General features: G+C 41.1%; 1 protein-coding gene across 6 annotated transcripts in view; it reads left to right on the top strand.

Moving 5' to 3' along the window:
* Positions 1-14336, top strand: part of GRM7 (glutamate metabotropic receptor 7) — a 587975-nt gene that overhangs the window by 124094 nt on the left and 449545 nt on the right. The gene's annotated exons all lie outside the window — the stretch shown is intronic.

The raw sequence follows: 14336 nt of genomic DNA on the forward strand, positions 1-14336 counted from the left end.
ACTCTTTTTTGTTCCTTGTTTTTCCATTTATTTTCAAAACAAAATCTTGTATTGGCTGCAAAAATACCCACTGGCTCTGCAAATATTTATCACTTAAGGCTAATTTCTAGTGAAGGACAAACTTCAAAGGCTTAGCTTTTGTGCTTGGTTTGGATAAGGAGCCTAAATTTCTGTTGCTTTTCCAAACTCTAGGTACTTCCCATCTGCAATATTCATCTGGAAATCAAGTGAGACTTTCTCAGAAGAATTCTGGTGTTTCCTGAAGACAATTGGGCTGAAAATTCTCTTAGTATCTTGGCATTTGTGCTTTGAGTTCTGGTAGGAAATGTATGCAAGAAAAGATTTGAAGTAAAAATAGATGGGGTGAGAGCATTTATTATCCTCAAAGCTTCTGCTTAGATTCAGACTGTGATTTATTTTAACCAAACCAGTTTGCTCAGTCCCATTACAACCTCTAAAAGTATTTGATTTTTAAATTGGGTCATGACACATGATGAAACTGAAATCATCTGGCAGTCTGAAGGATACAAAGACAGGACAATCTTGTTCTGCAGCCATCTAAAAAGCAAATGGTCATGATTTTTCTTAGAGAGGCATCCAAAAGTAGCAAACCATCAGGCATATGCTAAAATAAATAGAGGCACAGCAATTACTGGGTAGGACTGAAAGTGACACCAGTCTCTCCATTTCTGCATATCTTTTGTTACTCTCCTGTAGAAAGAAGACCTGTTCAAATCTAGTTGAACTGCCTTCCCTCCTCCTCCAATAGGTCCTTATTTACATAGTTTTCTTTGACTGCAAAGATTTCATGCAAGATTTCTATTAATGGCAATGACTACATGATCAATCATGTGATAGGGTGGGTTCTGGGAAAGCCAGTGCTCATTTGGTCCACTGAAGTCAATGAAGCTACATTTGATTTACACCAGCTGAGGATCGTGCCCCACATATTGAGGTCTGCTGAGGGAAATCTCATTAACTCCTAGAATATACCTTTCTCACAAGGTCTTTATTCTTCATTGACCAGTCACTTGCATTGCCATTTACAATCGGGCAAAGTCAGTGCAAAGATGCCACTGAATCAAAAGAGTAGAATTTTACACCCTCTTTGCCCAGGGATAAAGGATGACCCAAGGTACAAGGCAGTAGACAATCAAGTTCCATATCTCTCATCTGTTCTTAACTTTCTAAGGCTGGCCAACTGTCTCTTCCTTAATGCTTCCCCTTCATTTTTTCCATGGTCAGTGCAGGTACTTCCTAATCACCTCAGATGACACTCAAATTCACTCTCCAGAGTCAGCTTAAGCATTGGGCCTTTAGAAGCTCTCTCCTGCTGAGCATTGCAGCTAAAAATATCATAAAACCCAATGGTTAAGAGGCTAAAACCTTGAGGGAGACAAAGACAGAGACAGAAACCGTAATCTCTCAATCTTGTATCAATGCAATAATGGAATTAGTGTTCAATGAAGAGTCAAACCAGGATGTCACATATTCTTACAGAATCCAGAAGATTTTCATGTCATAACAGGCTATACGTTCAATTAATGAGAGTTAGTAGCAGATTAGTAGCCTTTTTACGTGTTCTGTATTGCCAAGCAGGAAGCCTGGGCTCATTTAATGACCAGTGAAAAGCACTACTTTTAAGATGAAAAAAATCAAATACACAACTACGAAATAGGGAATAACTGGGTATGCTGTAGTACAGCAGAAAAGATCTGGAGTCTGGAGGTTGTGATCACAAATTGAATGAGTCAACAATATGGTGTAGTTGCAAAAAAAAAAAAAAAAAAAAAAGCTAATATTCTGGGTATGTTAACAGGACTCTCCTGTATAAAACACAAGACGTAATTGGTTCACTCCATTCTACTCTACTCTGCACTGGTGAGGACTCAGATGGAGTATTTTGTGCAGTTTTGGGTGCACACTTTAAGAAAGCGGTGGGCAAAGTAGAGTCCAGAAAAAAGCAACAAAATTGATAAAAGGTTTTGAAAACCTGAACTATGAGGAAACATTAAAACAACTCGTTATGTTTAGTCTTGAGAAAAGACTGAAGGGGGACCTGATAGTCTTCAAATATGTAAAAGGATGTTATAAAGAGGATGGTCATCTTCTGTTCTTCTCCACTGAAAGTAAAACAAGAAGTAATCACCTTAATCTGCAGCGAGAGAGATTTTAGGTTCGATGTTAGGAAAAACTTTCTGACTATAAAGGTAGTTAAAACTTAAATTAGTTAACATGGGAGGTTATGGAATCCTCATCATTGGAGATTTTTAAGAACAGTTCAGACAAACACCTCTCAGGGATGGCCTAGGTATACTTGGTCCTGCCTCAGTATGGAGGGCTGGACTAGATCTCTCTAGATCCCTTCCAGTCCTATATGTCTGATAGCAGGATTTCTGTGCTCCTGAGGCTGCTGGGATGTGTGGTATTGAAGAGCACTGGGAAACCTACCACTTGAGATAAAGAAGAATCTTTGTTTGCTATATTTGTATTTAGGCATGTAAGCCCTGTAAGACTCCAGACACTACAGAGATATGATTGCATACAATTTAGCAGGTCTGACATTCTATTGCTTGATCAGAGCTCAAATGGCAATTTTGCAGTTATACATAAAGCATGACCCATAGGCCACATTTTGGGAGTTGGCAGCCCAAATTTCATGCATTTTTTATTTATGTGGACAAACATAAGTGCCCATCATTGTAGTAGCTAAGTGCATCCCATTCAGCAGAAGGCAGTTTTTCCTCTATGTAATATCCATGGCATATACAAAGGATCAGACTCTGAGATACTCCTCTACTTTTCATTGCTTAAACCAGTGGTTCCCAAACTTGTTCTGCCGCTTGTGCAGGCAAAGCCCCCGGCGGGCCGGGCCGGGCCGGTTTGTTTACCTGCCGCGTCCGCAGGTTCGGCCGATCACGGCTCCCAGTGGCTGCAGTTTGCTGCTCCAGGCCAATGGGAGCCACTGCAAGTGGTGCGGGCCGAGGGACGTACTGGCTGCTGCTTCCAGCAGCCCCCATTGACCTGGAGCAGTGAACTGCGGCCAGTGGGCGCCGTGATCGGCTAAACCTGCGGACGCAGCAGGTAAACAAAACTGGCCTGGCCCGCCAGGGGCTTTGCCTGCACAAGCGGTGGAACAAGTTTGGGAACTACTGGGTTAAACACTATTTCTATAAGAATAGGAATGTCATGTAGGGTCTGCTAACCACTGTTGGATGTTTGAAACACTCCTAAAAAGAAAAGGAGTACTTGTGGCACCTTAGAGACTAACAAATTTATTAGAGCATAAGCTTTCGTGAGCTACAGCTCACTTCATCGGATGCATTTGATGGAAAAACAGAGGGGATTTATATACACACACAGAACATGAAACAATGGGTTTATCATACACACTGTAAGGAGAGTGATCACTTAAGATAAGCCATCACCAGCAGCAGGGGGGGGGGAAAGGAGGAAAACCTTTCCTGGTGACAAGCAAGGTAGGCAAATTCCAGCAGTTAACAAGAATATCTGAGGAACAGTGGGGGTGTGGGGGGGGAGAAATAACATGGGGAAATAGTTTTACTTTGTGTAATGACTCATCCGTTCCCAGTCTCTATTCAAGCCTAAGTAAATTGTATCCAGTTTGCAAATTAATTCCAATTCAGCAGTCTCTCGTTGGAGTCTGGTTTTGAAGCTTTTTTGTTGAAGGATAGCCACTCTTAGGTCCGTAATCGAGTGACCAGAGAGATTGAAGTGTTCTCCAACTGGTTTTTGAATGTTATAATTCTTGACGTCTGATTTGTGTCCATTCATTCTTTTACATAGAGACTGTCCAGTTTGGCCAATGTACATGGCAGAGGGGTATTGCTCGCACATGATGGCATATATCACATTGGTAGATGCGCAGGTGAACGAGCCTCTGATAGTGTGGCTGATGTGATTAGGCCCTATGATGGTATCCCCTGAATAGATATGTGGACAGAGTTGGCAACGGGCTTTGTTGCAAGGATAGGTTCCTGGGTTAGTGGTTCTGTTGTGTGGTGTGTGTGGTTGATGGTGAGTATTTGCTTCAGATTGGGGGGCTGTCTGTAAGCAAGGACTGGCCTGTCTCCCAAGATCTGTGAGAGTGATGGGTCGTCCTTCAGGATAGGTTGTAGATCCTTGATGATGCGTTGGAGAGGTTTTAGTTGGGGGCTGAAGGTGATGGCTAGTGGCGTTCTGTTATTTTCTTTGTTGGGCCTGTCCTGTAGTAGGTGACTTCTGGGTACTCTTCTGGCTCTGTCAATCTGTTTCTTCACTTCAGCAGGTGGGTATTGTAGTTGTAGGCTATCCTTCAACAAAAAAGCTTCAAAAACAGACTCCAACGAGAGACTGCTGAATTGGAATTAATTTGCAAACTGGATACAATTAACTTAGGCTTGAATAGAGACTGGGAATGGATGAGTCATTACACAAAGTAAAACTATTTCCCCATGTTATTTCTCCCCCCCCCCCCCCCCCCCCCCCCACTGTTGCTCAGATATTCTTGTTAACTGCTGGAATTAGCCTACCTTGCTTGTCACCAGGAAAGGTTTTCCTCCTTTCCGCCCCCCCCCCCCACTGCTGGTGATGGCTTACCTTAAGTGATCACTCTCCTTACAGTGTGTATGATAAACCCATTGTTTCATGTTCTCTGTGTGTGTATATAAATCTCTCCTCTGTTTTTTCCACCAAATGCATCCGATGAAGTGAGCTGTAGCTCACGAAAGCTTATGCTCTAATAAATTTGCTAGTCTCTAAGGTGCCACAAGTACTCCTTTCCTTTTTGCAAATACAGACTAACACGGCTGCTCCTCTGAAACCTGTCATTATGCAAGGCACTGAATTTAGCCGTATAGAGTGGAAATCTGTCAACTTCATGAAAAAACTCGTACAGATAAGACAGACATCATCTTCCTCTCCAAATGCAAACAGATGGACATCATACTGAAAGGACTGAAAGTAAAAAATCCATTACAATCTACATACTACACAGACTATGCTGACAGCTTGTGCCACACACTCTCAAAGAAACTGCGGAACCACCTGATCAACATCCTCTACAGCAAACAGGGAAAGATTAAGAATGAGCTATCTAAACTACTACATGCCACAAGGGGCCACAACAATGGTTCCCGTAACCCACCCAGCAATATTGTTAATCTATCCAACTATACTCTTAGCCCAGCAGAAGAATCTGTCCTATCTCGGGGCCTCTCCTTTTGCCCCTCCACCCCCACGAACATGATACAGTTCTGTGGTGACCTAGAATCCTATTTTCGACGTCTCCGACTCAAGGAATAATTCCAACACACCTCTGACCAACATATTAACCCACAGAGACCTTCCTACAAACACTACAAATAGAAGGATTCTGGGTGGACTCCCCCTGAAGGTCGAAACAGCAGCCTGGACTTCTACATAGAGTGCTTCCGCCGACGTGCACGAGCTGAAATTGTGGAAAAGCAGCATCGCTTACCCCGTAACCTCAGCCATGCAGAACACAGTGCCATCCACAGCCTCAGAAACAACTCTGACATCATAATCAAAAAGGCTGACAAAGGAGGTGCTGTCGTCATCATGAATAGTTCGGAGTATGAACAAGAGGCTACTAGGCAGCTCTCCAACACCACTTTCTACAAGCCATTACCCTCTGATCCCACTGAGAGTTACCAAAAGAAACTACAGCATTGGCTCAAGAAACTTCCTGAAAAAGCACAAGAACAAATCCGCACAGACACACCCTAGAACCCGACCTGGGGTATTCTATCTGCTACCCAAGATCCATAAACCTGGAAATCCTGGATGCCCCATCATCTCAGGCATTGGCACCCTGACAGCAGGATTGTCTGGCTATGTAGACTCCCTCCTCAGGCCCTTCGTTACCAGCACTCCCAGCTATCTTCGAGACACCACTGACTTCCTGAGGAAACTACAGTCCATTGGTGATCTTCCTAAAAACACCATCCTAGCCACTATGGATGTAGAAGCCCTCTACACCAACATTCCACACAAAGATGGACTACAAGCCGTCAGGAACAGTATCCCCGATACTGTCATGGCTAACCTGGTGGCTGAACTTTGTGACTTTGTCCTCAGCCATAACTATTTTCACATTTGGGGACAATGTATACCTTCAAATCAGTGGCACTGCAATGGGTACCTGCATGGCCCCACAGTATGCCAACATTTTTATGGTTGACTTAGAACAACGCTTCCTCAGCTCTCGTCCCCTAATGCCCCTACTCTACTTGCGCTACATTGATGACATCTTCATCATCTGGACCCATGGAAAAGAAGCTCTTGAGGAATTCCACCACGATTTCAACAATTTCCATCCCACCATCAACCTCAGCCTGGACCACTCCACACAAGAGATCCACTTCCTGGACACTACGGTGCTAATAAGTGATGGTCACATAAACACCGTCCTATATCGGAAACCTACTGACCGCTATTCGTACCTACATGCCTCTAGCTTTCATCCAGATCATACCACTCGATCCATTGTCTACAGCCAAGCTCTACGATATAACCGCATTTGCTCCAACCCCTCAGACAGAGACAAACACCTACAAGATCTCTATCATGCATTCCTACAACTACAATACCCACCTGCTGAAGTGAAGTAACAGATTGACAGATCCAGAAGAGTACCCAGAAGTCACCTACTACAGGACAGGCCTAACAAAGAAAATAACAGAACGCCACTAGCCATCACCTTCAGCCCCCAACTAAAACCTCTCCAACGCATCATCAAGGATCTACAACCTATCCTGAAGGACGACCCATTACTCTCTCAGATCTTGGGAGGGCCAGTCCTTGCTTACAGACAGCCCCCCAATCTGAAGCAAATACTCACCAGCAACCACACACCACACAACAGAACCACTAACCCAGGAACCTATCCTTGCAACAAAGCCCGTTGCCAACTCTGTCCACGTATCTATTCAGGGGATACCATCATAGGGCCTAATCACATCAGCCACACTATCAGAGGCTCGTTCACCTGCGCATCTACCAATGTGATATGTGCCAGCAATGCCCCTCTGCCATGTACATTGGCCAAACTGGACAGTCTCTACGTAAAAGAATGAATGGACACAAATCAGACGTCAAGAATTATAACATTCAAAAACCAGTTGGAGAACACTTCAATCTCTCTGGTCACTCGATTACAGACCTAAGAGTGGCTATACTTCAACAAAAAAGCTTCAAAAACAGACTCCAACGAGAGACTGCTGAATTGGAATTAATTTGCAAACTGGATACAATTAATTTAGGCTTGAATAGAGACTGGGAATGGATGAGTCATTACACAAAGTAAAACTATTTCCCCATGTTATTTCTCCCCCCCCCCACCCCTACTGTTCCTCAGATATTCTTGTTAACTGCTGGAATTAGCCTACCTTGCTTGTCACCAGGAAAGGTTTTCCTCCTTTCCCCCACTGCTGCTGGTGATGGCTTATCTTAAGTGATCACTCTCCTACAGTGGTATGATAAACCCATTGTTTCATTTTCTCTGTGTGTGTATATAAATCTCCCTCTGTTTTTTCCACCAAATGCATCCGATGAAGTGAGCTGTAGCTCACGAAAGCTTGTGCTCTAGTAAATTTGTTAGTCTCTAAGGTGCCACAAGTACTCCTTTTCTTTTTGCGAATACAGACTAACACAGCTGCTACTCTGAAACCTGAACACTCCTGTGAAACTTCCTACCTTCTTTGAAGTAGCAAACCTCCTGTAATCCCAGAAGCTACATTATCACAAAGTGAAGGTTTCAGTTTATCTTCATGTAAATTTTTGTCTCCCTGAAGCAACCAGCTAATAATCCCCAAATAGAACAAAGATATCCACTATGGACTGTAGCTCATGTCATATGCGGTGGGCTTTGTAGACTTTAGAATGAGTATTGGAAATTCTTTTCCCTTCTTTCCTGGGTAATGAAGCATCCTTTATGAATAGCTGTCTGTCAGTTGGTACCTAAGTTAGCCTAGATCACAGCTCCCTGTATCTGTTAGTTAAAATTTCATTGTATATTATTATTTGATTCCATGCAGTTTCCCCTGATGGAAGGATATAATCTTTGTAGGTGTGAATAGCTGCATGGTGGCCTAAATGATTAATAGAGGCCTGGAGTGCATTTCCTCCCAAAGAAGTATGTCTTTGTTTTTGATTATTGACATTATGTAGTTATTCCAATTGGGAAGATACAGTTCCTGTCATAAAACAAACAAACAAACAAAATCCCAAACCAACCATTCCCCACAAAATAGTAGGCAGTGAATGAAATCAAAGATGAATATTTTATCACAAGAGGCCAGCACTACACCTTTATAGGTGCTTTGAGCTGTTGCAGACTTTTACCTCTGACACTAAAACATGAAAGTTATGCACTTTCTACACATTGCTCTGAACATCCAAATGAATACATGCATTGAAAAAACAAGGTCCTGAAGGACAGCCTAGAAAACTTTGCTTCCAGTAAGTAGCATTTGTCCTTAAAGGATAAGAATGCTTCAACTATGGCCTGCCAATTTCTCAGATGTGGCCTATGGATCATGCTTTATCCGTAGCTGTCAATGAAGCAATGCCAGGAGTTCAAGAGGCAAAGTTATTAAGTTTTGGTTCTTGTGGCATAGGTGTTGTATGTGGTTTAGGGATGGAGAGGGGAATAACTAAATGAGACAGTTACAGGTATTGATACTGGAAATATGGCGTAAATGATCGTGTGAGGTTTTTCTCTTTCCCATCCATTTCCATCAGAACAATAGTGACAGTGTATTAAGACCAGCCTGGGTCTTGTCTAGTTTAGACGAAACAAAACAACTAGCCTGGTAGCCTCAGGACGTGATCCATTTTTAATGGTTAGACTCCCAAAAAGTGTTGGGCCAGATTCAAAGCAGCGATGAATTTGCACCAGTTGAGAAGTTGACATCAACTCTGCCAGTTTACATAGACTCAGGATCTGGTTTTATGACTCATTGATTTCCATCAATTCTCACAAGAACACCTGCAAGAATCAAAGTATTATAAAAGATGAATGAGTCATATTTTTTCTCAGTCTATAGTAGATATGATTGCAAAAGGGTGGATGATTTACTCTCTGTGGATATGGCAATCTATAATTCTGTCTAATAATTGCTGGGTGAAATCCTTCATATTTATGGCTGTGGATTGCCATAGTAAAGACCCCCAATGAATTAGTGCACAGGCCAAAAAAATCTGCAGCTCATTACAGGGCTTAGCATTCACAGTGTACCTGGACCTAGTCAAAATAGTTTCTGGAGAAATTTGTCAAGACGTATTTCTGTCTTTTTACAGAAGCTTATGAAAACATTTGTAAACAAGAACAACAACGCAAGTCGAATCAGTAGTAATTTGCATAAGCATGACATGATGAGCCATAAACTTGCACAAAGTGCTAAGGAAAAGTTAATGTCAGTCCTGTGGGATTTAAATTTGAGTTATAATGGTGCATATGGATTCACTCTATGAACAGGATTATCCAACATGTAGCAAAATATAACAGTAAATATTCTTCACTGTAAACTCAAGAGAGGCTGGTGTCTGTTGTCAAATCAGAAATTGGTAAGTAAATAAATCTATAATTATATGAGCAACAGAAGAAGGAATCTTTTTTTTTCTTAAAGAATAAGAAATCATCAATGAAAAAGGGACGTGGCTTAAAGAAAGAGCCAGATAACTATGCTTTCCCTATACTCAATAAAAGCAATCAGGAAGAAAGATCTCAACAAAGAGGAAGATGATTGGGGAAAATAATATGAGATTCTTTTAAAAAAAATTAGGGGAAAAAGCCACATTTTCTCTTGACACGAGAAGTATAAAATTGGTGAGCTGAGTTGAGAGAGATGGGTATAAATTATTAAATCAAAAAGACGGATGAAGAAAGCTGCATAAGAATGACTTGTCTTTGCTAATGAGCAAGTATTCTCCTAAAGGTTTGTCAACAGACCTTCCTTTTTTTTTTTGTTCAGGGTGCGAAAATGTTCTGAAACTTGGTAAAATATTTTGTGTTCCTGACACTGCTGTTATCAGATTAATATTTCAGGAGGACACATGGATTGTCCAGAAAAATACATAAGGGATAATGATTGTTGAGCTCTGAAAGATTTAGTAGGCCGCTTTCAGATGCTTAATCTGAAATACATTGGGCCTGCTTTCCATTCTTTCCATTCCTGCAACTGGGACAGGGATGAAAACTGAATCTTTAAGGCACTTTCATGCACCCTATATTCTGAGATGATGGGTCCCGGGAAGGAGAACACAGGTGCAGTATAGTGCTTTCTGATTATACACCCTGACAGGCCCCAAATCTATGCCATGGGGCTGGGCCATTGGGTGGCATAGAGCCTGTATAACAACTCTGCACCGGCCAGAGAAGTCCTTAGTACTTGGAGCATTACTAGAGATGCAGGGCCGGCTCCAGGCACCAGCTTTCCAAGCAGGTGCTTGGGGCGGCATTCAGAATGGGGCGGCAGTCCGTGTTCCGCTGTGGCAATTCGGCGGCAGCTCCCACCGTGGCGGCTTTTGGGCAGCAGCTCTGTTGCTCTTCTGGGGTTGACAGCAATTCAGTGGCAGCTCCACCGCTATTGGGGCAGTGACAATTTGGTGGCGACTGCTTGGGGCGGCAAAATTGGTAGAGCTGCCCCTGTAGAGATGGGGGGTGGGAGGGTGCATATCCACTCTTTTTATGATTGCTTAATGCTGCTGGAGCTATATAAAGGGGACTTTGTATAACAGTCGTACATGTTTTTCCTCTTTTTGTTTAGGGTTGTTTTTTTTTTACCTTCACCGTTTGTACTTGGTTGAGCTAGAAATGTTGCTCTTAGTCTCGTGCATCTTTCTTGTCTGAGGAAATAAATTAATTAACTTACAGTACGGCATGTGGGATAGGGCCTGATCTTTAAATGAGTATAAGGACATAAGGCATAAGTTAGCAGATTTGCTCATGTCTTGAACTCCAGAAGGAAAATTTGGGGTTTTTATGAGTTGTAGCAGAGCCCCAAGATTAGATTACACACTGCATGTTCTTCTTCAGTGACTTGAAGAGCTCCCTATAAGCTTGGAAGCTTGTCTCTTTCACCAACAGAAGTTGGTCCTATAAAAGATATTACCTCACCCACCTTGTCTCTCCATTACACACTATTAATATTTAAATTGTGACATTTTATGTTTAGTTGCAAAGCACTTAAAATGATTTTGTAGGCTCTGGGGGAAATAAACCTCATGGTGAGGTAGGAGAAGTGTGTAGTGCATGTGTTTTTTGAAAGACAATGAAAATGCTGCTCCAGATCATCAGGTAGTATAAATCAGCGTAGCCTCAGTTTGAACCAGCAATTATTCCTAAATTTCATACAGTGTGTCATGTCTGAGAACATAGCTTGCTTCAAAATATACTTACAAGCACACACTCTCTCTCTTTCTGTGATGATGGAGGGGAGACTTAAAACTGGCAACAGATGCTGAGTAATTTAAAACAAATAGTAATGTATCAGTGTAGTCACATTTTGATAACATTCTGTTTTCCCTGGCTGCTTTTGCTGGATATTAAGATTTGGATCTGGTTCTGGATGTTCAGAAATTTGGGGAAGTCCGTTTTGCTTTTACCCATTTATATTGTAACCTAAGCTTCACAGGAAGGAAATCGCTGGTTACTTTGTGTTATCTAAATTTCATGTTCGTAAAAAAATACCAAGATCATAAAAGGTTGCAAGGGAACCTGTTATATAAGCAGTGCAGAGCAGAGTTGGTGCTGCATAGTTTATAATGCAATAACTATCTGTGTGGCCACCAGATACCTTGACATTACAAGAAAATAGCATGCAAGTATATATTTAAAACTATTTAGCTACAAGACTACATTTGCTAACTATGGGTCTTGCCCAACACCTTTTCTGTCAATAGGAATTTTACTATTGATTTCAAAGAGTACAGTATTGGGGCATAAGGAATCATCTAATAAAATATAGCTCCATATACAGCATCTATGATGATTAACTTTTTAATCGAACAGCTGTATTTTATTTGAGAAATAGACTTTTGACACTTTTTTGACACTTAATGTTGTTGTCTTATGGCACTAGTTTAGAGGGTCATAATTCAGGAATCTCTTGTCCAATTCACTATGGAGGACAATATATGAAAATCATCTTTTTGGAGGAGAATTCACATTTAAATGCACTATTGCTGACTATGGAAAACAAAGTCTATAAACCTTGTGTAGATGTATTCCCTGGGATAGCAGCAACTTTAGAGCTGTTTTTATTTTAGTTTGATATTATTTGGTGGGAGAAAAGTTGAGTCCTACAGAAAGTAAGCTGACTGTGAAAAGCTTATGGGTGAAGGGCCTGACCCCTTTACAATAACAGACTCTATGCAGGTGAATAGGGATGCTCAACATATACCTAGAAACTGCACCAGCTATCAGAACTGTCACACAAGTAGAACAAGGATGAATATGGTTATGTTGGGGTCTTTACACCATATAATGTCCTGTTACTTGATGCCCATGACAATCTCTGCATGGGTGGGGAGGGGGTAGAACAGCATCAGGATGGCATTGACCCTTAGACATAACATAAGCCTGTTGTCTCCAGCCACTTCCTGTGGGCTGACTTTGCCTGAGATGTTGTCAGATAGCTGTTCATTTAGGCAATTTGGTGAGTGGCTGGAGAGGAATGCGGGGGTAGATGTTGTAACTATAGGAGTCCCTGAGGTCAAGAATGTCGTGGAGGGGATAGGGACTTGTGCTGAAGGAGGTGTGTATTGCCTGGGAGATCATGTTTTCTAGATGATTTATCCTGGGCTGTCCTGTGGATTGAGGAGAGAGAGTAGTTGGATATATACGGAGGATGGGCCAGATGTAGATTTTCATGTAGTAGAAACCTTTTGACACAAGATCTGCATGTAACTAAATGTCTTTCCAGGAAAGCACTTAAGCAAGTGCTTAAGCTACTTTATTTTTATAGACTTTCTCTGCCTATCCTTTGTCAGCTTCCAGCATTCAGAAATCAGGAGTCTGGCTCCATTAAAAATGACATTTTAAAAATATTACATTTTGAGGTTTTTGAGATTATTTTTCTGGTTAGTATATATGTGTTTTGCAACCATGAGGGCTAGACATTTACTTAAAAAAATGTGATTCCCATAATCACATGACACTAGGAGCCAGGGATTTAAGAAAAACACCAAATAGTGTAAGGCTCATGATAAAATCACAAGAGTCTGCAACACTGCTATCCTGTCCTAGTCAACTGGGCTGGCTCACGTTTGTCGTAATGTGCCTTGCTTGCAACTTCTTTGGAACAGGGACAGAAGGGAAGATCTTTCAGGACTTATTCCATGCAAAGTCCCATCAGTGGGTCCAGCTTTTCATCTTTGCCATAGAGCCAGGAAAAAATTTGAATGCTGCCATAGCATATTGTCTTTACTGCTGGGAGATTAAGATTTGGGTATTTTGCATATTTTTTCTGTTTCAATAATTATGACCTATTGTCAGGACTAAAGGTAATAAAAATACTAAAAGTAATCATTGTGTAAATTTCCTCTCAATTGTGAATAATGGATAGTATGTAGCAATATTAATTATCTAGTATTTTCCATGTACCGAGGTCTCACTAAGGCTAATGCAAATGTATTCACTGCAAGCTTTATTCTCTCCAAAAGAAAGTTAAGAAACCCCATGAAGCCATTAGTAAATCATTCTCCAAATGTAAAGGACATCTGGATTCTGAGATTTATTTTTGCCAAGAGAAGCCACCAAGCTAAAGATATTAATAGAAGTAATATTTATTTATATGGGCAATAAATAGAGAAGGTAATATATTAATTGTATTTCCAGTTTATTTTATATATTCTGAAAGGTGCAGTCTTGCACAGGAGTTTTAAGAAAATGACATGCAGAATAAAGTAACTTGATCCTGTGTGTGTGGCTTACTGTAAGTTCATATATTGTCTTGCAAATGAATGCCCCTTCAGAATAATGTGTTTTGCCTGCAGAATTTTTTTTTTTCAGTAATAGGTTCCACACAACATATATTACCTCTTTCAGTTGTATGGAATGTGCATTTCACATCATATCCATGCAGCAGAAAGAATAATGTTATGTTGAATATAACTTTTCATTTTATTTACACAAAAAATATTTCTTATGCTAAGGGTAATTCCACATCAAAGCCAAACAGGATTTCATAGCTATTTCTTATGCAGGAAGGTTCCATGCCTTGACAATACACCTATGCCCTGTCAAAAAGACAAGCAATTAAAAAAAAAGCTTGATGGTATTGATTTTACAAGGATAATATAAACTGAGGAAG

The sequence above is a fragment of the Dermochelys coriacea genome, chromosome 7 (genome assembly GCF_009764565.3).
Source record: "Dermochelys coriacea isolate rDerCor1 chromosome 7, rDerCor1.pri.v4, whole genome shotgun sequence".
NCBI lineage: Eukaryota > Metazoa > Chordata > Testudines > Dermochelyidae > Dermochelys > Dermochelys coriacea.